Raw genomic sequence first — 24,304 nt, forward strand, 5'->3', positions numbered from 1 at the left:
TACTACTTACACAGGTATGCACCAAAGTCTCTCAGCTAACCAGAGGTCACATCTGCTCCAACTGTAGGTAGCACAGAGTGTCACAGGACTGTCTCCAGGAAACACCACCCCAAACTTGTATAGTGTAGGGTTATATAGGGGAAAGCTCTCCTAAAAACTAGAGCTATTCTAAAGTGCAATAAGGTCTATCAGTAGGTAGACACTAGAGATCTCCAAGCAGAGTTTGAATGACTACTTGTGGGCATGTTGCTGAGAGTGATCTATGCTTTGGCTTTAATGACTTCTGAGGTCTTTTCCAATGTCAAAATATCTAAATCCATGTTACTTTGAATTCTTCCCACATTTTCTGAGGTCATTTGTAACTCAAATCACTCATAGGTCATTTATAGCTCAAGAATTCTATGAACCTGTGAACCACTGCAGAAAAAGGCCTATATTCCATTGGGTTGATTAAGGGGTAGGAGTAGATATTTGTAAAATTGCTGTTATTTATTTTAATGAGAAAGGTTCGGGTAAAAGAACCCAGAAGGTATATCACTGCTCCCAGAGGTGTTAATATCACCTAAGCAACTTGTATAGAATGGTAGAAATGGAGGGGAGAATTGTTTACTTTATAATGAAAGGGTAAGAAGGACTTTTCTGAATTTTTGCATGAGGTCTTACAATTTAAGTTTATGGGTATTGTTTTGCTCCATTAGCCTCAGTTATGGAGAGAAATAACTATTTCGCCTGCACTGAAAATCAAATATGTGCTAAGTATAATAAAAAAAAAAACAGAGCAAAGGATTTGCTTCTTGTTTTCTTTATATAAAAAAAAGCCTACAGAGGCAGCATTAATATGAATATCGTTTGACAAAGGTATGGTATCAATTCTATGATTTAAGCTGTTATCCATCCTCCACCTCCAACTCGGACGATAATTTTGTTATGAAGCTTCCCCTGATGTCTACCCTTTCCAACCCCTCCAACCTAATTTGTAGTGAACTTACCCCTCAGATATCACAGAATCCTTAATTTGTACCTATTTCACTCACCATGTGAGATAGATATAGATAGATTGTGTTTTTTAAAAAATTAAAAATACAGATTTAAAACTGCACTAAGACTAAAAGACTTTGAGATACCCTGTCTGTATATGCATGTGTATATATAATAACCATCTACTTTGTGTTTTGGTGTCTTATCCTTTGTGTACTCTGCAAATCTGTCAGGGCAAGGACTATTCAGTTAAACTTCAAATTCCTTGTGGGGCAGAGCAAAAATGCCCTGCACATAAGTAGATATTTAATAAATATTTTTATTGTTATTATTTTTAAAAAGTGATATTTCCTTGAATATCTATTTCTCTCTTATTTTTTATCTTCTCTGACCAGTATGTCTCGCTATGGTTTTAGTAATTTGGACACCAACTCTACTACTGCCTTAGAAATCTTTTCTGTATTGTAGTAGACAGTTTCATTAACTTTTGTACCTCCCACCCCCAAAGAAAAAAAAATCTTATCATATGGTATCCAATCCTCTGATGATAAGCCTCTGCAATCTTTATTTTTGATTAATAAGGTTTGGTTTGTCTTTTTCTCCTTTTAGGAAAATATAAAGAAAAAAATCAATCTCCTGTAAAAGATAAGTTTTATATTGACCATGGCAAAACATGTATACCTATGCATGTTGAATCCATCATCTCTCTATAAGTGGATGAGTAGTTTGTTTCCTCCACAATCTTCTGAACTGATGATTGGTTATTGCATTGATCAAAAGTCTTAAATTTTTGAAAGTACTTAAGTTATTGTTATTATATAAATTATACTCCTGGTTCTACTCCCTTCACACTGCATTAATTCATACAAATCTTCACAGGTTTCTCTAAAACCTTCCTTTTCTTCCATTATCAACACATAACACATCACATTCATATACCAGTATTTGTTCAGCTATTCATCAATTGATGGGTCAATGACTCCATCATCTATAGAAACAAATGCGACTTCTTTATTTTGGCGCTGCAGTCCTCCCAATAATCTGACTCCCACTTACCTTTATGGTTGTACTCCCTTAATGCAGTATATACTCCAGCTAAACTGGAGTAATATCTATTCCCCAAATTTGTCTGTACTCTTTCATGTACACAACTGTGGAATGACTTGCCATCCATTTCTGACTTCAATAATTCTAGGTACCAATCATGGAGGTATTAGTCCAGAATAAATGTCACCTTCTACTAATCTCCTTTCTTATATTCTTCTGACACCACCCCCCAACTCCCTACACAGATAAGCCAGGAAAGAGTAATAGCTGTGGATTAAAATTTAAAAAAAAAAAACAAGCAAACAAAATTCCTAAAAACTAAAAACAAGACAAAACAAAACCAGCACTGGATTTGGAGCCTAATGACCTGAGTTCAAATCCTGCCTCTTCCAATTTACAGAATATCAGAATAAGAAGGGGCCTCAGAGACCATCTGATCCAACTCATAACTAAAGAAGAAATTTCAGTACATTTCTGCCTGGATTGAAATCCCTCCTCATCCCTGCCCCTTAGGATCATTTTTATCCTTTATTGACCACCTTGGGTGTTGCCTTCTTGGTGAGGTCCTTCCTGATGCTCCCTCATTCTTCAAATCATCTTGTATTACTTTACATGACCTTGCCTGCCTGTGTCTATGCTATATCTTTCCAATCAAATATAAGTTCTTTGAGGAAAGAGAGGACAGATAATATTGGCCTTTCTATCTCCTGAAACTAAGAAAGGGCTTGCTAAATACTAGGTGCTTAACAAATAGTGTGGAATAAAATGAAAGAAATAAGTTAATTTTGTTACAAGCTAACACATATTTAAAAACCCAAGGAGATAAATTAATGATTACTCCATCCATTTGTAGGAATAGTAAACTGAATAAAAGATTACTAAATTAATTTTAAAAAAGATAAATCTTTAAAACAATTCAAAGCACAAAAAAAAGAAACTGAATAATTCAAATATACATATTGTTTTCTCAGACATTCAATTGATATAGCAATGGTTTTAATCTAGACCTAATGAATTAAATTATACAATGGAAAGACCACTAGAGTAGGAGTCATAGGATCAATACCTGAATTCAAATCCTGGATTTTCTACTTAAGTTACTTTACTACCCTGGGCCTTGGTTTTCTTCTTTGTAAAATAGGGTAGGTGAGTGGGGATTAGATGGTATCTAAAGTACCTTCCAGCCCAAATCTATGATCTTATGACTTCATTCAAGTGATTATCCAGCATTCACTTGAAAACTAGTAAAGAAAAATCCATTATCTTATGAAGAAATCTATTCTGCTTTTGCAAACTTTAGTTATGAAGGACAGCTAGGTGTCATTGCTGATAGAAAGATAGTTCTAAAGTGAGGAATTCTCATACTCATGAGTTTAAATCTGGCCTCAGATACTTACTAGATGTATAACCCAGGCAAATCACTTAATCCTATCTTCAGTTTCCTCACCTGTAAAATGAGCTAGAGAAGGAAACGACAATCCACCCTGGTGTCTTTGCCAAGATCACTGAACAAGAATTGTTACGAAGGCTTGCAACACTGCTTTCTCTTCCCCCTTCCTCAGAAACATATCAAATAGAATGTAAACCCACTGAGAAGAGGGAGTCTCAATGTTGTATTTGTCTCCCAAACATGGGGCTATGCACATACTAGGTTACTAACAAATGGATTTTATCATGAAAAAAATCTGCCTCTCCAAAATTGCAGTGCATTGCTCTAAGTTCTGTCCTTTCCTTCTATATGATATCTTCCTTCAAACAGGAAAAGTCAAATGACTTGTTTGTGCTACAAATTCTTTCCTTTTGATGAAACATTAATCAACAGAATGATTTTGGGAAGGTACTCTAGTGTTCAGTTTCTTCTACTGTAAAGTAAGGAAATTGGACTAAATCACCTCCAAATTTTCTTCCAATAATAACACTAATAATATTATTACATAGTAATAGTGGTAATAATAAAAATCAAAACAACTCTGAGGTACCTCATCACACCTATCAGATTGGCTGACATGAAAAAAAACCCAGCAAAATGATAAATGTTGAAGATATGGGAAAATCGGAATGCCAATGCATGTTTAGTGGAGTTGTGAACTGATCCAACCATTTTGGAGAGCACTTTGGAACCATGTCCAAAGGGCTATAAAAATGTGTGTACCCTTTGCCCCAGAAATACAACTTCTAGGTCTGTATCCCAAAGAGATCAAACAAATGAGAAAAGAACCCACGTATACAAAAGTATTTATGGCAGCTCTTTCTGTAGTGGCAAGCAATTGGAAATTGAGGGGATGCCCATCAATTGAGGAATGGCTGAACAAGTTGTGGTGTATGAATGTAATGGAATACCATTGTGTTATAAGAAATGATGAACGGGCAGACTTCAGAAAAACCTGGAAACACTTGAATGAACTGAGGCTGAGTGAAGTGAGCAGAACCAGAAGAATGTTGTACACAGTAACAGCCACATTCTGTGATAACTAATATTGGTGGACTTACCTCTTCTCAGCAATGCAAGGATCTAAGACATCTCCAAAGGTCTCATGATGGAAAATGCTATCCACATCCAAAGAAAGAACTATGGAGTTTGAAAGCAGATCAAAGCATACTATTTGCTATTTTTTAATTCTATTTTGTTTTTTCTTCTTCTTTCTTGCGGTTCCTCCTATTGGTTCTGATTCTTCTTTACCACATGACTAATGTGAAAATATATTTAATAGGAATATATATGTAGAGCCTGTATCAGATTGCATACCATCTTAGGGAAGGAGGTGAGGAGGGAGGGGGAGAAAATTTAAAACTCAAAAGCTTATGGAAGTGATTATTGAAAACTAAAATAAATAAATTAATTAAAACATTATATAGCACAAACTATGTGTCAGGTACTAAGCTAAGTGCTTTATAAGTGTAATCAAACTTAATTCTCACTTCAAACCTGTGAAATAAGTGATATTATTATCCCCTTTTACAGATAAGGAAACTGAAACAAAGTGACTTGTCCAGTGTTTCCTCATATATTTCACCCCCCTCAAAAATATATATTCCCCTTCAGTATCATTATCACACTTTTGTTCTGTTTCACATTTTGTAGAACATTGGCTCCTTGGCTTTTTATAGAGCATTGGATCTTCTTCCAGTTTGTTGCTGGCATGAAGACACTGCCACCAGATGTTCAAGGGACTCTACTATGATGCTGAGGGGAAGATGGAAAGTCCAAAACCCTTCATAGCCTCCCACAGTCATTTTCAGATCAAGCATAAAGAGAAGCCAAATCTGAAGCACACAATGCATCAAGAATTTTCTCCTCAGAGGTTTGGCTGCAATGTTCTATACTGGTATTTTTTTTTACTCACGTTTCTGGTTCTTATTACTCAATTATTTTATATAGGTTCAAGAGCACATGGCAATGTCCCTCAGCCAATCTTGGGAGACTTCCTATTGTACCTAAGGAAATGTCCATATTTTGTTGACACCTAGTGAACAATCAAGATGTATTCTTCCATGATAAATGTATTGTGTCTAATGGGGTAGGATGATTTTGAATTCATTCTCTAATTTGCATGACATTTAATATGAAATATAGTGAACTGAAAAGAATGGGTGTTAAATTGAATGGTTATTAAATTGAAGCAGGAGGCAAAACAATGAAATCTATTGATCATTCAACCTGGAGTCAAATATTTGAGATCTCTGATCCTTGTGTTTGCTTGTTTTTTGTCAATAAATGGGCATAATAATAGTTCACACTGCTGTAAAGTTGAAAGCTGTAAACCCTAAAGACTAAAGAAAAGTACATTACTAGAACTTTCTGGAAAGGAGGACTACATAAAGTTCAGTATTATGGACTCTTAAAGGGAATTAGAGAGAACATAAGTAGAAATGGAAAATATAAACAAGTTTTGGTGATTTGTCAATCTGTAGCTTTTTACATTTACTGCTAGAGTTAATGGCCATGAGTTTTGGAGTCATTTTTGATGAGTTTTACATATCCTTGACTTCATGGTTCTAATTAGGTTATCCTTAATTTCTTCTGCCAATCTTATTTGTGAAAACACAGAACCATCAAGGGTACTTTTTTCCTTTGATATTTGACTAGCATATAATATTATTTGGCTGCATAGAAGTTTTATAGCCAAAAGGAACCATAAAAACCATAGTCTAATTCCCTTCATTTTACAAATGAGGAAACTGAGAAACAGAAAGGGGAGGTGAATTTGTGAAGGTCACACAAAGAGTCAATAGAAGAACTAAGACTCAAACGGAGAGTTCTGGAAATTATCTCTTCTCTTTTTTTCTGCATTTATAATGTGAGAAAATTTACACTTCATCTTTCTTTGAAAAAGAAAGGTACTCAAATATAGTAGACTAGAAACTGACTCAATGTAGAATAAACTATATTTTCATGCTTCTATGCCTGTGAAATTTTCAAGGACAACACAAAAATTCTTTGCTGTCAGACGAGATGGTGATTGGGCTTCAGAATCTCCTGGGTTACAGCAAGACCTCCTGCCAAAGTTCAGTATTCTAAAGAGACAGGCCCTTTTCAGGCATGCCTTGGGGAGTCCTTGAAATACCCTGATGGAGGCCAGGCTCCAGAACATAGCAACAATTCTTGCTATAGTGGGTCAAAGCTAAGTTTCTGGATGCCTCTGGGACACAGGAATACTCTCATACCCTTAGGGTTGGCATATAGGATGGTAAAGAGATTCTACAGTCAGAGCCTCAAGGAAATATTGGAGCTTCTAACTACTTCTTCAGCAACTCTTCCCATTCATTGCTACTCTAATTGGATTCATTTTTCAATTAATGGTTAACACATTTCCACATCTTCTTATGTTCCCCTCCTAAATGATATGGAACATTTGACAATCAAATAAAACCCTATTCTGAACCCTAGCTGTCTGCTCTATGAGTTCTATCCACCTCAGCTCTACCTCCTTCCAATTTCTGACTCCAGATGTGCATGCCCCCTTCCACTCTGCTTGCTAGAACTCTTACTCTATGATTAATATTGTTATTTCATTTTAGACTTCCTTTCTTGCTTCTTTAATCTCATTGAGATCTGGGACACTGCTTGACACTGTGTATCCTTGGCATCCTTTCCAACATTGGCTACCTCTCTGCTTACTTCTCCCTGTGTCTCCAACTTATTGGTTCTAGTGCAAAAGTGTTTCCCATTGCCACCTTTGTGTTCTCATCTTAGTGCCACCACTCAAGAAACTGTCCTTTAAAGGTCAAAGTTTATTAATAAATGTAGATCCTGGTGGTAATTATCTAAGAATTTACAGGATATTACTACTTTTAAAATATTTTTGTTTTCAATAACATGTGAAACAATTTTAACATTTTTTTTAAATTTTGAATTCCATATTCTCTCCATCCCTCTCTGTCTCTCACCCTCACTGCCTGGGTTGAGAAGGCAAGCAATTTGATATAGGTTATACATGTTCAATCATGCAAAACATATTTCCATATTAGTCATGTCATATAGAAGACACAGACCAAAAACAAAAATAAGAAAAATAAAGAAAGGTTAAAAAAAGTATGCTTTGGTCTAAAGTCAGAATCCGTTAGTCTTTCTCGGTATGTGGTCAATATAAATCCTTTGGAATTGCCTTAGTTCATTGAATTGCTGAGAATAGCTGAGTAAATCACAGTTGATCATCACTACAATATTACAGTTGCTGTGTACAGTGATCTCCTGATTCTGCTCACTTCCCTTTTGTATTAGTTCATGCATGTCTTTCCAGGTGTCTATGAAAGCATCCTGCTTGTCACATGTTACAACACCATAATATTCTATCACAATCATATAACACAACTTGTTCAGCCATTGCCCAATTGATGAGCATCCCCAAGGTATCCAATTCATTGCCACCATAAAAGATCTGCTATCAATATTTTTGCACATACATGTCTGTTTTCTTTTTCTTTTATTTTCTTTTTAATCTCTTGAGGATACAGACCTAGTTTTGGTATTGCTGGGTTAAATGGTATGCACAGTTTTATAGCTCATTGTGCATAGTTCCAAATTGCTCTCCAGAATGGTGGGAACAATTTACAACTCCAGCAACATCATATTAGTGTTCCAATTTTCCCATATCCCCTCCAATATTTGTCATTTTCCTTTTCTTTCCTGTTAGCCAATCTGATAGAAGTGAGATGGTGCCTTGGAGTTGCTTAATTTGCCTTTCTTTCATCAAAAAATTTAGAGCATTTTTTTCATATGACTATACGTAGCTTTGTTTTCTTCTTCTGAAAACTGCCTGTTCATATTCTTTGACCATTTATCAATTTGGTCATGACTTCTACTCTCAAAAATTTGACTCAGTTCCCTATATACTTGAAAAATGAATCCTTTATCAGAGAAACTTGCTATAACAAATTACCACCCCCAATTTTCTACTTTACTTCTAATCTTGGCCGCATTGGATTTGTATGTGTAAGCCCTTTTTAATCTAATGTAATAAAAACTCTCCATTTTACATGCCAACATGTATTCTTTCTCTTTGCTCATAATTTTTTCCTAATCCATAGATCTGAGAGAAAAATTATTTCATGCCCCCCTAATTTGCTTATAGAATCATCCTTGATGTCTAAATCATGTACCTTTTTTGACCATATTTTGGCATATTTTGCCCATTTATTCATTCATTTATTTTATCATTTTCAACATTCAATTTCACAAGATTTTTAGTTTCAAAATTTCTCCCCATGCCTCCCCTCCACACCCAACCCTTGATGGCCTGCATTCTGATTCCCCCTTTGCCCAATCTGTTCTCCCTTCTATTGCACCTCCTTCTCTTGTCCCCTCTTCCTTCAATTTTTTCCCGTAGGGTAGGATAGATTTCTATACTCCTTTGCCTGTATATCTTATTTGCCAGTTGCATGGAAAAACAATTTCTTTTTTTAAATTTTTAATTAATTTATTTGGAATTATCAACAATCACTTCCATAAGCTTTTGAATTTTAAATTTTTCTCCCCTCCCTCCCTACCTCTCTCCCCAAGATAATGCACAATCTGATATAGGCTATACAAACATATTCCTATTAAAAATATTTTCACATTAGTGATGTTGTAGGTAAGAATTAGAACCAATAAAGGGAATCACCAGAAAGAGGAGAAAAACACAATAGAAGAAAAAAATAGCAAATAGTATGCTTTGATTTGCATTCAAATTCCATAGTTCTTTCTTTGAATGTGGATAGCATTTTCCATCATGAGGCCTGTGGAGATGTTTTAAATCCTTGTATTGCTGAGAAGGGTTAAGTTTATCAATATTACTCATTACACAACGTGGCTGTTACTGTGTATAACAGTCTCCTGGTTCTGCTCATTTCACTCAGCATCAGACCATACAAGTCTTTCCAGGTTTTTCTGAAGTCAGCCTGTTCATCATTTCTTATAGCACAATAGTATTCCATTACATTCATATACCACAACTTGTTCAGCCATTCCCCAATTGATGGGCATCCTCTCAATTTCCAATTCTTTGCCACCACAAAAAGAGCTGCTATAAATATTTTTGTACATGTGGGTCCTTTTCCCATTTGTATGATCTCTTTGGGATATAGCCCTAGAAGTGCTATTGCTGGGTCAAAGGGTATGCACATTTTTATAGCCCTTTGGGCATAGTTCCAAATTGCTCTCCAAAATGGTTGGATCATTTCACAACTCCACCAACAATGCATTAGTGTTCTAATTTTCCCACATCTTCTCCAACTTTTATCATTTTCCTGTTTTGTCATGTTGGTCAATGTGATAAGTATGGTGTGGTACCTCAGAGTTGTTTTGATTTGCATTTCTCTAATCAAGTGATTTAGAGCATTTTTTCATATGACTATATGGCTTTAATTTCTCATTCTGAGAACTGCCTGTTCATATCCTTTGACCATTTATCAATTGGGAATGACTTGTATTCTTATAATTTGTCTTAATTCTCTATATATTTTAGAAATGAGGCCTTATCAGAGAGACTGGTTGTAAAAATTCTTTCCCAATTTTCTACCTTCCTTCTAATCTTATTGCATTGGCTTTGTTTGTGCAAAAACTTTTCAATTTAATGTAATCAAAATTATCCATTTTGCTTTTGTAATGTTCTCTACTCCTGTTTGGTCATGAATTCTTCTGTTCTCCAATAGATCTGATAGGTAAACTATTCCTTGTTCTCCCAGTTTCTTACAGTATCAGCCTTTATATCTAATCATGAACCCATTTTGACTTTATTTTGGTATATGGTGTGAGATTTGGGTCTATGCCTAGTTTCTGCCATACTCTTTTCCAGTTTTCCCAGCAGTTTTTTTCAAAGAGTGGGTTCTTATCCCAGAAGCTGGGGTCTTTGGGTTTATCAAATAATAGATTACTATAGTCATTGACTACTGTGTCTTGCATGTTTAACTTATTCCACTAATACACCTCTCTATTTCTCAGCCAGTACCAAGGAGTTTTGATCATTGCTGCTTCACCATACAATTTAAGATCTGGAATTGCTACCACCTTCCCCTGCATTTCTTTTCATTAGTTCCTTTGATATTCTGGACCTTTTGTTTTCCAAATGAATCTTGTTATTATTTTTCTAACTCTATAAAATAATTTTTGGTAGTTTGATTGGTATGGCACTGAATAAGTAAATTAGCTTAGGTAGGATTGTCATTTTTATTATATTAGCTCGGCCTACCCATGAGCAACTGATGTTTTTCCAATTATTTAGATCTGATTTTATTTGTGTGAAAAGTGTTTTGTAATTGTGTTCATAGAGTTCCTGGGTTTGTTTGGAGGTAGACTCCTAAATATTTTATAATGTCTACAGTAAGTTTAAATGGATTTCTCTTTCTATCTCTTGCTGTTGGGCTTTGTTGGTAATATATAGAAATGCTGATGATTTATGTGGGTTTATTTTATAGCCTGCAACTTTGCTAAAGTTGTTTATTATTTCAAGTAGTTTTTTACTTGATTCTCTAGGATTCTCTAAGTATATCATCATGTCATCTGCAAAGAGTGATAGCTTTGTTTCTTCTTTGCCTATTGCTATATCTTCAATTTCTTTTTCTTCTCTTATTGCTAAAGCTAATTTCCAGTACAATATTGAATAACAGTGGTGATAATGGACATCCCTGATCTTATTGGAAATGCTTCTAGCTGTCCCCATATATAATGCTTGCTGAAGGTTTTAGATAGATGCTATTTATTATTTTAAGGAAGACTCCATTTATACCTATGCTTTCTAGTGTTTTTAATAGGAATGGGTGTGTATTTTATCAAAAGCTTTTTCTGCATCTATTGAGATGATCATGTGGTTTCTGTTGGTTTTGGTGTTGATATGCTCAATATGCTGATAGTTTTCCTAATATTGAACCAACCCTGCATTCCTGGTATAAATCCTACCTGGTCGTATTATTCTTGTGATAAGTTGCTGCAATCTTTGCTATTTTGTTTAAAATTTTTGCATCTATATTCATTAGAGAAATTGGTCTATAATTTTCTTTCTCTATTTTGACTCTTCCTGGTTTAGGTATCAACACCATATTTGTATCATAAAAAGAATTTGGTAAGACTCCTTCTTCACCTATTTTCCCAAATAGTCTATATAGTATTGGAATTAATTGTTCTTTAAATGATAGAATTCACATGTAAATCCATCTGGCCCTGGAGATTTTTTCCTAGGGAGTTCATCAATGGCTTGTTCAATTTCTTTTTCTGAGATGGGTTATTTAAGTATTTTACTTCCTCTTCTGTTAATCTGGGCAATTTATATTTTTGTAAATATGTATCCATTTCACTAAGATTGTCAAATTTGTTGGCATATAGTTGGGCAAAATAATTCCTAATTATTGTTTTAATTTCCTCTTCCTTGGTGGTAGCCCCTTTTCATTCTTGATACTAGTAATTTGGTGTTCTTCTTTATTTTTTTTAAATTAAATTAACCAAAGGTTTATCTGTTTTATTGAGTTTTTTCATAAAACCAGCTCTTAGTTTTATTTATTAGTTCAATAGTTTTCTTAATTTCAATTTTATTAATTTTTCCTTTGGTTTTCAATATTTCTAATTTGGTGTTTAGTTGAGGATTTTTAATTTGTTCTTTTTCTAATTTTTTTTAGTTGTATGTCCAATTCATTGATCTCTTTTTCTATTTTATTTATAAAAGCATTTAGAGATATAAAACTTCCACTAAGAAGTGCTTTCGCTGCATCCCGTAAGTTGAGGAATGCTGTCTCATTATTGTCATTTTCTTGAATGAAATTATTGATTGTTTCTATGATTTGTTGTTTGACTCAACCTCCTGGTTCTGCTCACTTCAGTCAGCCTCACACCATACAAGTCTTTCCAAGTTTTTCTGAAGTCTACCTGCTCGTCATGTCTCATAGCACAATCATATTCCAATACATGCATATACCACAACTTGTTCAGCCATGCCCCAATTTATGGGCATCCTCTCAATTTTCAATTCTTTGTCACCACAAAAAGAGCTGCTATAAATATTTTTGTACATATGGGTCCTTTTCCCATTTGTATGATCTCTTTGGGATGTAGTCCTAGAAGTGCTATTGCTGGATCAAAGGGTATGCACTTTTTTTTTTTTTGGCCATTGGGGTTAAGTGACTTGCCCAGGGTCACAGAGCTAGTAAGGTGGTAAGTGTTTGGTCTGAGTCCGGATTTGAACTCAGGTCCTCCTGACTTCAGGGCTGGTGCTATATCCACTGTGCCACCTAACTGCCCCGGGTATGCCCATTTTTATGGCACTTTTGGCTCATTTTGTTTTTTAAGGTATTGTGTTCTTAAGTAATTTTTTGTGCTTCCTTTACCAAGTTGTTGACTCTTTGCTCTTATTTCTCTCCCCTATTTTTGATTTTTGTTGATTTTTAAAACCCCTTTTGAGTTCTTTATGGAATTCTTTCTGGGCCAATCCTTTCTGTAACCAATTCAGATTTTTTTTCTTTCTTCCAGACTTTGCATGCAGCTGTTATGACACTGCTGTCTGACTCTGAATTATTATCACTTTTCACATCCTTTGCTCCTAGTTGCATGCAGTGAAGGAAGTCATGTAACTCTGCTGACTAGGTCCACTATATATTATATTATCTAATCTCAACTAATCTCTCATAGCTTCAAGGCAATCCTACTCCTTTTTACATGATTCAATATGTAACTACAGAATCATCTCACCCTAAACTTCTCTCCTACACACATACTTTCAGTATGAATACAAATGTTTGTTGGCTGACTTGAGAGATTGTACATAGGCTTGTCCACATATAGTTCATATAAGCTTTGGAACTGCTCTCATAATCCATTCTTAGGTTAGCAAGTCAGGTTCCCAGATCAAAGCTACTTCTATTACTACTCAGTTATTATGCATTAATCAGCAAAATTTGATTAGTTTTTAGAAACCTATCATGTACCAGGCAGATATAGTGAAAGTGATAAATGGGAAAAGATATAGTGAAAAAAAAGCCTGAAACAAAAATGAACTTTCTTCTACCATTCCATTCCTAGAAAATAATAGACTTCCATGTGAAGTGGTGAATACTAAAATTCTCCCCAATTTCAATTCTGGGTATGGTATCAACAAAGGACCAGCTACCTGCTCCTATATTACTTATAGGATATGATAAATCTGTTGCTGAATTGATTCACTCCTTCACTGGGCCAAGCAGGATTTTGCTCAGAATTTCTGTGGCTTCTGTGGCTACAATAGAATCTGCTATAGACTGTGTACATGGACCACTGGTAACTCTTTTTACCTTTTTGTTATCAAAGGTAATTTTCTTTCTTTTTTTGTACTCTTTTCTTTCTTTTACTCATTCACCTGAAATCATGTAAGAAGAAATGAAACAGAGGAAATAAGGAAAAGAGCAATTTGAGCCATATAGGGACCAGGCAGGGGAAGGACTTCCTTAAAAAGGGAAGCTTAAAAAGAATTTCTTCCTCCTCACTCTGAAGCTCACAGGTAAGTAAGGAAGAGGAAAGGGGTCAGGGAAAAGAAGAAAAAGGGGAGTGGGATAAAGTGAAGTTGGAAGTGAGGAAAGAGAGAGAGGGAAAATAGAGGGACAGAGAAGAGAGAGGAGAGAGATAGCTGAAAGAGAGGAGATAGAAAGAGATAGAAAGACAAAAACAGAGAATCTTCCACTGCAGTCTTCTGTATGCACTCAGTAATGATAATAACAATAGCATTTACATAATGCTTTGAGGCTTACAGAGTGTTTTATAAATGTCATATTACCTATAATCTGAAGTTACTTCTATCACATCTTGTTCTAGGATGGAGGAAAAAAGTAATATGAAAACAAAGAAAATGTAAAAGCTAGATAATTGATGGACCTATGTTTCAAAATTTAGTGTTGCAAGATAAGCAATTCATAAAATAGAAAGCAACATGTTATAATAGAATGTAATATAGCATAATATGTGTGTATTATATATTCACATAGACTGGCAAAACAAATCAACACACTGGCCATTTTTGAAAATGTATGCTTCATTCCACTCCTGTAATCCACCCTCTCCTTGATGAAAGATTTGACTGTCAATGTTCACTGTCAATGTTTTGAAATCATGATTGATGCCTGCACTTCAGTGTTCTGAAATGAATGAATTGTTTTTCTTAGTCATTGTATAAATTATACTGTTTGCTATGCTTACTTCATTTTGCACTAATTCATCTAAATTTTCCCAAGTCCTTCTGATTTTTTTTCATTCTTAATTTCTTCTGGCATACTAATATTTTACTGTAATTGTTTAGTCATTCTACAATTCCCTCCAGTTCTTAACTACTAAATACCTCTTCTGAATCTGTAATGATTGACCTTATAGTTCTCATTCTGGTCCAGAAAATATTGGCTTAATACCCTTTGGTATAACGTGATCCATTATTCCTGGTACTGCTCCTTTTCTACTAGGTCTGGGCCCTATTGGAAAGGAAACAAGCATAAGCTTTCTGTTAAATGAGACATTACTAATATTTTCCCCTCTATGTTCTTGTTAAAGATGATTGGGATGCTCTAAAACTAGGCCAGGTATTTTGATACTTATTATATACCATGATTATTATTGTTAGTGACGGCAGCCTGGTATAGTCCACCTCAGGGTCAGTAAGACCTGGCTTCAAGTACTGTCTCTGACACATTTTTCCTGTCTAGGGCTACACAAGTCACCCAACCTTTCAGTGTCCAGGCAATTTTCTTAGATTAGCTATTGCAGAATAGTGCAGATCTGCCTTCTTGGGGGGAATTGTCCCATTGCAAGTTCCTTATGCCATTCAATTTAAAGGTGTAAGAAAAATTTTACTGTTTTTATTATTATTCAGCTCTGTTGACCCATTCTCCTAGATTCATTACACACAACAGTGTATGCTTCCAAGTTGAGAGAAAACCCTTTATAAGCCTTTCCTATCATTCTTGAGAACTAATTATGCCGCTCCTGTGTTAACTTACTGAGGGTTTCCTTCCAGGAGTTTCTATTACTTTGATAATCCCCAAGCAGAGAACTAGGAAGTTTATTATCATCAAGAACAATAGTAACTCCTAATACTCTTAGTAAATATTTGGCATATATAGAAGACCATTCCCTAGAAGGAATTAAAAATATCCCATTAATCCTTACTAGTACCATTATTTCACATTTATTTTTAATTTGACATTTATTTTTAAAACAGAGTTTCCAAGGGATGCATTAGTTAACCCATTGTTAAACCAAATTATTTCCATCCTAGAGATTCCGTTAGCCCAATTTTGAAATGTAGAGATTAAGCAAAACCAAACTCATGTCTTTCATGTGTTCTGTTCCAAGGGAGAAAAAAAAATGAATGTGAAAACAAAGAAAATGTAAAATATTGATGGCTGATGGAGCTGTGTTTTCTGGGTCTCAAACACTTAATGATTCCATACAGGCATTCATAACATAGAGAGCAATACATAAGATAATAATCCAATGGAAAGAAGGGAAAATATGACCGCAAATGTCTTTTGAAATTATTTTCCATCAAGTTTAGGTTCACAACTTCTGTACCTTTCACTGACTTAGAACATCTCTAAATATTCATTAACTTCTTTAAAGCAGATTTGGAAATCCATAATCATGAATCTAAGAACATCTCAGAGGTAGGACACTGTATCTTAAAAATAGTTAAAGTTTTCCAAATAGTCCAAGAACCACAAAATTTGAAAGTTACATTCATTTCATTTCATTTGCTTAGATTTTGGTCCAGACTATACAGGATCCATGACATTCAGGCTAGAGTTGAATCAAATGGCTTCTCACCAACGATAACATAAGAGGCTTACTTCCATTGTGTTTCCAAATGAAGCCAAATTGAATGGCATTATTATACTGTTAGTAACACTACAACTCCCTTGAAAATTAAGTGTTCCTTGTTTATTCAGGGACATAGTGGTAATCAGTGTATCTGCTTGATTTAAAATTTTAATTTGCTGACTCTGTGTTAATATTTTATGGTATTATCACTTACGTAGTTTCTGGCTTATCTGGAATTTCATTGCAACAGAATAACACCTGTAGATTTTTACACATGTGTATGTGTGTGTCTGTGTATGTGTGTGTGTGTATAAAATTATATTTTAAATTGTAAAAGTAACACATTTTAATGGAATTAGATTATTACTGTCTTATCAGAAATCATGCATTTAAAAAATGATTACAGGAATATATTCTTCCTGCTTGTAAGTTTTTTAAATAGATGTAATAGCTTGAGAAAGAGAAATGTCTTAAGAGAATCCTCCAGGGGAAGAGCAAAGATGGTGGAGTGAAAGCAGAGACTTGCTTGAGCTCTCCCCTAAACCCATCCAAATACCTGTAAAAAATGGCTCTAAACAAATTCTAAAGCAGCAGAACCTACAAAAAGACAGAGCAAAACAAATTTCCAGCCCAAGACAACCTAGATGTTTGATCTGAAAGGTACATTGTGCTGGGCTGGGAGAAGGAACACAGTTAGGCCTGGGTGCGCAGGCCTCAGCAAACCTGGGGCAGGCCTCGTGGGCAGGCTGTGGTGGTTTCCAGACTTCTCAATCCATGAATGCCAAAGACAACTTAGAATGTCAGTGGGAAAAATCTGTTTCTGCTGTGAGAGAGAGAAGTTAGATCCCAGCCACATGTTCCAAGCATGACCCTGGGGCTGTGGCTGCCTCCTGAGCTTCTGATCCACAGACTGGGGGGGAATCAGGTGGCTGATTAGAGGGGGATTGCAGGGATCTCATTGACAGTGCTGAGGCAGGAATCTCTTGCTTTGCTCGGGCTTGGGTCTGGGTCACAGTTCTGGGTGGAAATCCTGAGGCAAGGAGGAGCGCTGGTGTGGTGGAGCTTGTAATGGTGGTGCTGAGAAAATCCTCCTCACAGTTCCAGGACAGAAAAGACTGCTTCTGTTCACTTATAGACCAGAGCACAGGCCAGGAAAGGAGTAAACACCTCGCCCCTTATTATACCACCTTGGAAGAACTGAACATTTACAGGTGCCTAGAAGTATCTCTGAAAACAGCTGTACAAACCCACGAAACTTGGGACAGTACATTATCCACATTGCAAGCAGACATCCACCTTAACAAAGAGTTTAAAAATCAAGTAATTGGAGCCAAGATGTCAGAGTGAAAAGGTACTGTCTCTCACTCTCCCCTATCAACCTCTGAAAACCCAGAAAATATCACTCCAGAAAAAAAAAAAAACCCTGGAACACCTGAACTAGAAGAAAGACAAGGAGCAGCAGTGCAGAGCCCAGCAAACGGGTCTCCCAGTGCCTCAGCAAAACAAGGGCCCCAGGGGATAAGTACCCTCTGCATTCATCTGAAAGGAGGTGAAGAAAAGAACCTAAAGGCTTCCTAAAGCCCCAGCCTTGCTGATTCCAACCCAACACCAGGTGAGCTGTAGGAGGCCTGAAGCCCCCAATTGTGAAGAGATCCTGAAGCCCAGGTGGTAGAGGAGGCAAACACCAACACCTGGACCTCGAGTGCCTCAGTGAGGGGGGGGAACCGGTGGAAACCAGCTCAGAAAACCACCAGGTGCCTCAGCACCTCGCAAAGGAATCTCCCAGTGCATTAGCAGAAAAAGGGAGACAACACTGCAGGGGGCCCCAGGCAGATAAACATCCTGCAGCACCCATCTAAAAGGAGCTGAAGAAAGCTAAAGGAAAGGAAAAGCAGGCAACCTAGAATTGCCTGAAAGTTCCAGCCTTGCTGATTCCAGCCCAACACAAGGTAAGCTGCCAGAAACCTACAGCCTCCAATTGCCAGCATAAGAGGCCCCAGAACAAAGCCAGTGACCAAGACCTAGGCTCCCAACACAAGAAGCTTGGGTCAGTACCCTCTGTTCCCCAGCAGGAGAGCTCAATCTCTTTAAAGGCCAGGGAATAAAGAAACACCATGAGTAAAAAGAAACTACCATAGATTCATATTATGAGAAGAGTGAAGATCAAGACAGAAATTCTGAAGAGGACAACATTGTCAACAAACCCACATCTGCAACAACAAAAGGGAATATGAACTGGTCTGAAGCCCAAAAAGCCTTCTTAGAAGAGCTCAAGAAGGATTTTAATAGTCAAATGAGAGAGGTAAAGAGTCCTTCAAAAATACAATTGGCCAATTGGAAAAAAAATACACAGAAGAAAACAAGTCCCTAAAAAACACAATTGGCCAATTGAAGAAGGAAGTACAAAAACTAACAGAAGAAAACAATCTGTTAAAAACTAGAATTGGACAAATGGAAACTAATGTCTCTATGAGAGAGCAAGAATCAGTCAAACAGAAACAAAAAAAAAAAAAATAGATGAAAATGTAAAATACCTCATCAGTAAAACAACCGACCTGGAAAATGACTCAGGAGAGACAATTTAAAAATTATTGGACTACCTGAAAATCATGATGAAAAAAAGAGCCTGGACAGTATCTTTCAGGAAATCATAAAGGAAAACTGCCCAGAAGTCCTAGAACCAGAAGGGAAAATAACCATAGAAAGAATCCACCGATCACCACCTGAAAGAGATCCCAAATTGACAACGCCAAGAATATAATAGCAAAATTCCAAAATTACCAGATGAAAGAGAAGGTGCTGCAAGCAGCCAGAAAGAATTTAAATATCATGGAACCACAGTCAGGATTACACAGGACCTTGCAGCTTCTACATTAAAAGACCAGGGCATGGAACATGATATTCCGTAAGGCAAAGGAGCTTGGAATGCAGCCAAGGATCAATTACCCAGCAAAAATGAGCATCATTTTTCAAGGGAGGAGGTGGATATTCAATGAAATAGGAGACTTCCAAACTTTCCTGATAAAAAGACCAGAGCTCAACAAAAAATTTGATCTTCAAGTACAGGACTCAAGAAGGACTTAAAAAGGTAAATGGGACAAAGGATACAATATGTTGTTAATGGGGGGGGCTGTTTAAACCCCTACAAGGGAATATGAGACTTGCAACCCTTGAGAACTGTATTGTTATTACACCTTGTTAAAGGAGTATACATAAAGAGGGTGGATATTAGTTGACTTTGATGTAATGATAAAAAAAAATCTAATCAAGTGGGTTAAATGGATCCAAATAAGTGGATCAATCTGATCTTAGAAAATGTACTGAGAAAGGAGGAGGCAGACAAGGGTAAATTACATTACAGGAAAAGACACAAAATCCTATTACAGCAGAGGGAAAGAAGGGGGGGAGCATTGTTTGAACCTTACTCTCATCATTTGGCTCAAGAAGGGCATAATATCAGTTAGGTATAGAAATCTAACTTGCCCTATAGGCAGTAGGAAAAGGGAAAAGGGGGAAAGAAGGGAGGGAAGAAGCAGTAAGACTAAAGGGGAAGAAAAGGGAAAGGGATAATAAAAGGGGAAGGGACTGAAGGAGGCAGTGGTCAAAAGCAAAACACTAGTGAAGGGGGAAAGGAAAAAGGAGAAAGAAAAGCATAAAGGGGGAAAAGGATGGAGAAAAAGACACAGATAGTAATCATAACTGTGAATGTGAATGGGATGAACTCTCCCATAAAATGGAAATGGATTGCAGAATGGATTAAAAACCATAATCCTACAATATGTTGTTTACAGGAAACACATTTGAAAAAGAGTGACACATACAGGGTAAAGGTAAAAGGCTGGAGCAGAATATATTATGTGTCAGCTGAAGTAAAAAAAGCAGGGGTAGCAATCCTGATCTCATAAAACAAAAGCAAAAATAGATCTAATCAAAAGAGATAAGGAAGGAAACTACATCCTGCTAAAAGGCACCATAGACAATAAAATAATATTACATTAAATTGAAAAGTTTTTGCACAAACAAAGCCAATGCAACTAAGATTAGAAGGAAGGTAGAAAATTGGGAAAGAATTTTTACAACCAGTCTTTCTGATAAAGGCCTCATTTCTAAAATATATAGAGAATTAAGACAAATTTATAAGAACACAAGCCATTCCCCAATTGATAAATGGTCAAAGGATATGAACAGACAGTTCTCAGATGAAGAAATTAAAGCCATCTATAGTCATATGAAAAAATGCTCTAAATCATTATTGATTAGAGAAATGCAAATCAGAACAACTCTGAGGTACCACATCATACCTATCAGGAAAATGATAAATGTTGGAGAGGATGTGGGAAAATTGGAACGCTAATACATTGTTGGTGGAGTTGTGAAATGATCCAACCATTTTGGAGAACAATTTGGAACTATGCCCAAAGGGCTACAAAAATGTGCATACCCTTTGATCCAGCAATAGCACTTCTAGGGCTATATTCCAAAGAGATCAAACAAATGGGAAAAGGACCGACATGTACAAAAATATACATAGCAGCTCTTTTTGTGGTGGCAAAGAATTGGAAATTGAGAAAATTCCCATCAATTGGGGAATGGCTGAGCAAGTTGTCGTATATGAATGTAATGGAATACTGTTGCGCTATAAGAAATGATGAACAAGCTGACTTCAGAAAAACCTGGGAAGGCTTATATGGTCTGATGCTGAGTGAAGTGAGCAGAACCAAGAGGACTGTACACAATAGCTGCCACGTTATGCAATGACTAAGAATGTTAAACTAAACCCTTCTCATCATCACGAGGATCTAAGACACCTCCAGAGGCCTTGAGAAGGAAAATGTTGTCCACATCCAAAGAAAGAACAATGGAAGTCGAATCACTCTCACTTATTTTTACCTTCTATTGAGTTTTGTTTCACATTTCTATGGTTCTTCCTATTGTTTTTAATTTTTACTTACAAGTTCACTAATGTGAAAATATGTTTAATGGGTATGTAAATGTAAAGCCTATATCAGATTGTGCGCCATCTTGGGGAGGTTGGGGGGAGAAAAAGGGAGAAAAATTTTCAACTAAAAAGCATATGGAAAAAAAATGAAAAAAAGAAAAAAAAATCAAGCAATTTACTTGAGAATGAGCAAACCTTGCAAAAAGAGTCAGACTATATTATCTTACTTTGGGGACAAAGAAGATCAAAACATAACCAGAAGAAGACAACAAAGTCAAAGCTCCTACATCCAAAGCCTCCAAGAAAAATATGAATCACTCCCAGGCTTTGGAAGACCTCAAAAGGGATTTTGAGAAGCAAGTAAGGGAAGTAGAGGAAAAACTGGGAAGAGAAATGAGAGTTATTCAAGAAAATCATGAAAAACAAGTCAACAGCTTGCTAAAGGAGATACAAAAAAATACTAAAGAAAATAACACCTTAAAAAACAGCCTAACCCAAATGGGAAAAGAAGTCCAAAAAGCCAATGAGGAGAAGAATGCCCTAAAAAGCAAAATTGGCCAAATGGAAAAGGAAGTGCAAAAGCTTACTGAAGAAAATACTTCCTTAAAAACTGGAATAAAGCAATTGGAAGCTAGTGACTTTATGAGAAATCAAGACACCTTAAAACAAATCCAAAAGAATGAAAAATTAGAAAACAATGTGAAATATCTCATTGGAAAAACAACTGACCTTGTAAATAGACGCAGGAGAGAGAATTTAAAAATTATTGGACTATCTGAGAGCCACGATCAAAAAAAAAAAAAGCTTGCACATCATCTTTCAAGAAATTATCAAGGAAAACTGCCCTGATATTTTAGAACCAGAGGGGAAAACAGAAATGGAAAGAATCCCCTGATCACCTCCTGTAAGAGATTCCAAAAGGAAAACTCCTAGAAATATTGTAGCCAAATTCCAGATTTCCTAGGTCAAGGAGAAAATATTGCAAGCAGCCAGAAAGAAACAATTCAAGTATTGTGGAAACACAATCAGGATAACACAAAATTTAGCAGCTTCTACATTAAGAGACCATAAGGCATGGAATATAATATTCTGGAGAGCAAAGGAGATAGAATTACAACCAAGAATCACCTGCCCAGCAGAACTGAGTATAATACTTCAGGGGAAAAAATGGTCATTCAGTGAAATACAGGACTTTCAAGCATTCTTGATGAAAAGACCAGAGCTGAATAGAAAATTGGACTTTCAAATACAAGACTCAAGTAGAACATGAAGAGGTAAATAGGAAAGAGAAATCACAAGAGACTTATTAAGGTTGAAATGTTTACATTCCTGCATGGAAAGATGATATTTATAACTCATGAGACCTTTGTCAGTATTAGGGTAGTTTGAGGGAAAAAAAATAATATGTATGTATACAGATAGATAGATAGATAGATAGATAGATAGATAGATAGATAGATAGATAGAGGGCACAGGGTGAGTGGAAAATCAAGAGGTCATATCTGGGGAATAAAATTAAGGGGTGAGTGAGGATTATACTAGGAGAAGGAGAAAGGGAGAGGTAGAATGGGGTAAATTATCTCACAAAAAAAAGAAAAGAAAAGGTTGTTACAGTGGAGGGGAAACAGGGAGAGATGAGAGGGAATGAGTGAATCTTATTCTCACAGGATTTGGTTTAAGGAGGGAATAACATACACACTTAATTGGGTATGGAATTGTCATGCCCTACAGGAAAATGGGGGGGGGAAGAGGACAAGAGAGCAGGGGGATGATAGAGAGGAGGGCAGATTGGGAAAGGGGTTAATCAGAAGCAAATACTTCTGAGGAGGGACAGGGTCAAAAGAAAGAATAGAATAAATGGGGGGCAGGATAGGATTAAGGGAAATAGAGTTAGTTTTTCACAACATGTCTACTATGAAAGTGTTTTGCATAACTGCACACGTATAACCTATGTTGAGTTGCTTGTCTTTTCAATGAGGGTGAGTGGAGAGGGAGGAAGGGAGAAAATTTAGAACCCAAAGTTTTAAAAACACATGCTTTAAAAAATATTTTCACATCCAACTGGGAAATAAGTAATACAAGAAATAGGGTACAGAAATCTATCCTGCCCTACAGGAAAATAGAAGGGGAAGGGGATAAGGGAATAGGGGTAGAGATAGAAGAGAAGGCCGACTAGGGAAAGGGGTATTCAGAATGCATGCCATCTTGGGGTGGGAGAAGTGGTGAGATGGGTTGAAAATTTGGAACTTAAAATTTTGTAAAAGTAAATGTTGAAAACTAAAAATAAATAAATTTATTTATAAAAAAAAAAAGAGAATCTTCCAAGCAACGTATGACCAGTTGTGTTAGGAAGAATTAGGGGGAGGTAGTAGGAGTGCCAATGATGATGATGATGATGACTTACATGACCACATTACTATAAGTTTTATTAATCATATTCCTTACAATGTACCTGTGACATAGATTGTACACATATTATTACTACCACTCTTTTATTTCATAGATGTGGAAATTAAGCTTCATATAATTTCATATTAAGGATTAGAAATCTAAAGTTCAAAAGGACATCAGGGACAATCAAATCCCTTTCCCACATTTTACATATGATGAACATGAATTCCAGGGAGCCCAAAATCACACAGACAATACATATCAGAAGTATAATGTAAACCCTTTTTATTCCAAAGCCAGAGCTTTTTCAACTTTGCTTAGCTAGTAAGCATCAGAGCTGGATTTATACTCTGACCTCTTGAACTTTTTTCAACATTCTATGCTGTTGCAGGCATCAAAGTGGTACAGTAGATAGAGTGCAATGCTTGGCATTAGGAAGACTTGAGTTCAAATCCAACCTCAAACACTTTGTAGTTGTGTGTCCTTGCACAAGTCATTTATCCTGCTTGCTTTAATTAACTAAAGTGTAAAATAATAGGATTTGCCTCTTGGAGTTGCTGGGAAGATCAAAAGAGATATTTGTAAAATGTTTGATACATAGGATTTATATGAATGCTTATTCATTTCCTTTCCCTCTCTCAAATTTGATCTCTGTAACTATCTCCCAGTGAGTATTTCCACAATATCTTTCACATCTTCCTCCTCCA

This window comes from Phascolarctos cinereus, unplaced genomic scaffold (assembly GCF_003287225.1).
Source record: "Phascolarctos cinereus isolate Bilbo 61053 unplaced genomic scaffold, phaCin_HiC Scaffold_2;HRSCAF=192, whole genome shotgun sequence".
Lineage (NCBI taxonomy): Eukaryota > Metazoa > Chordata > Mammalia > Diprotodontia > Phascolarctidae > Phascolarctos > Phascolarctos cinereus.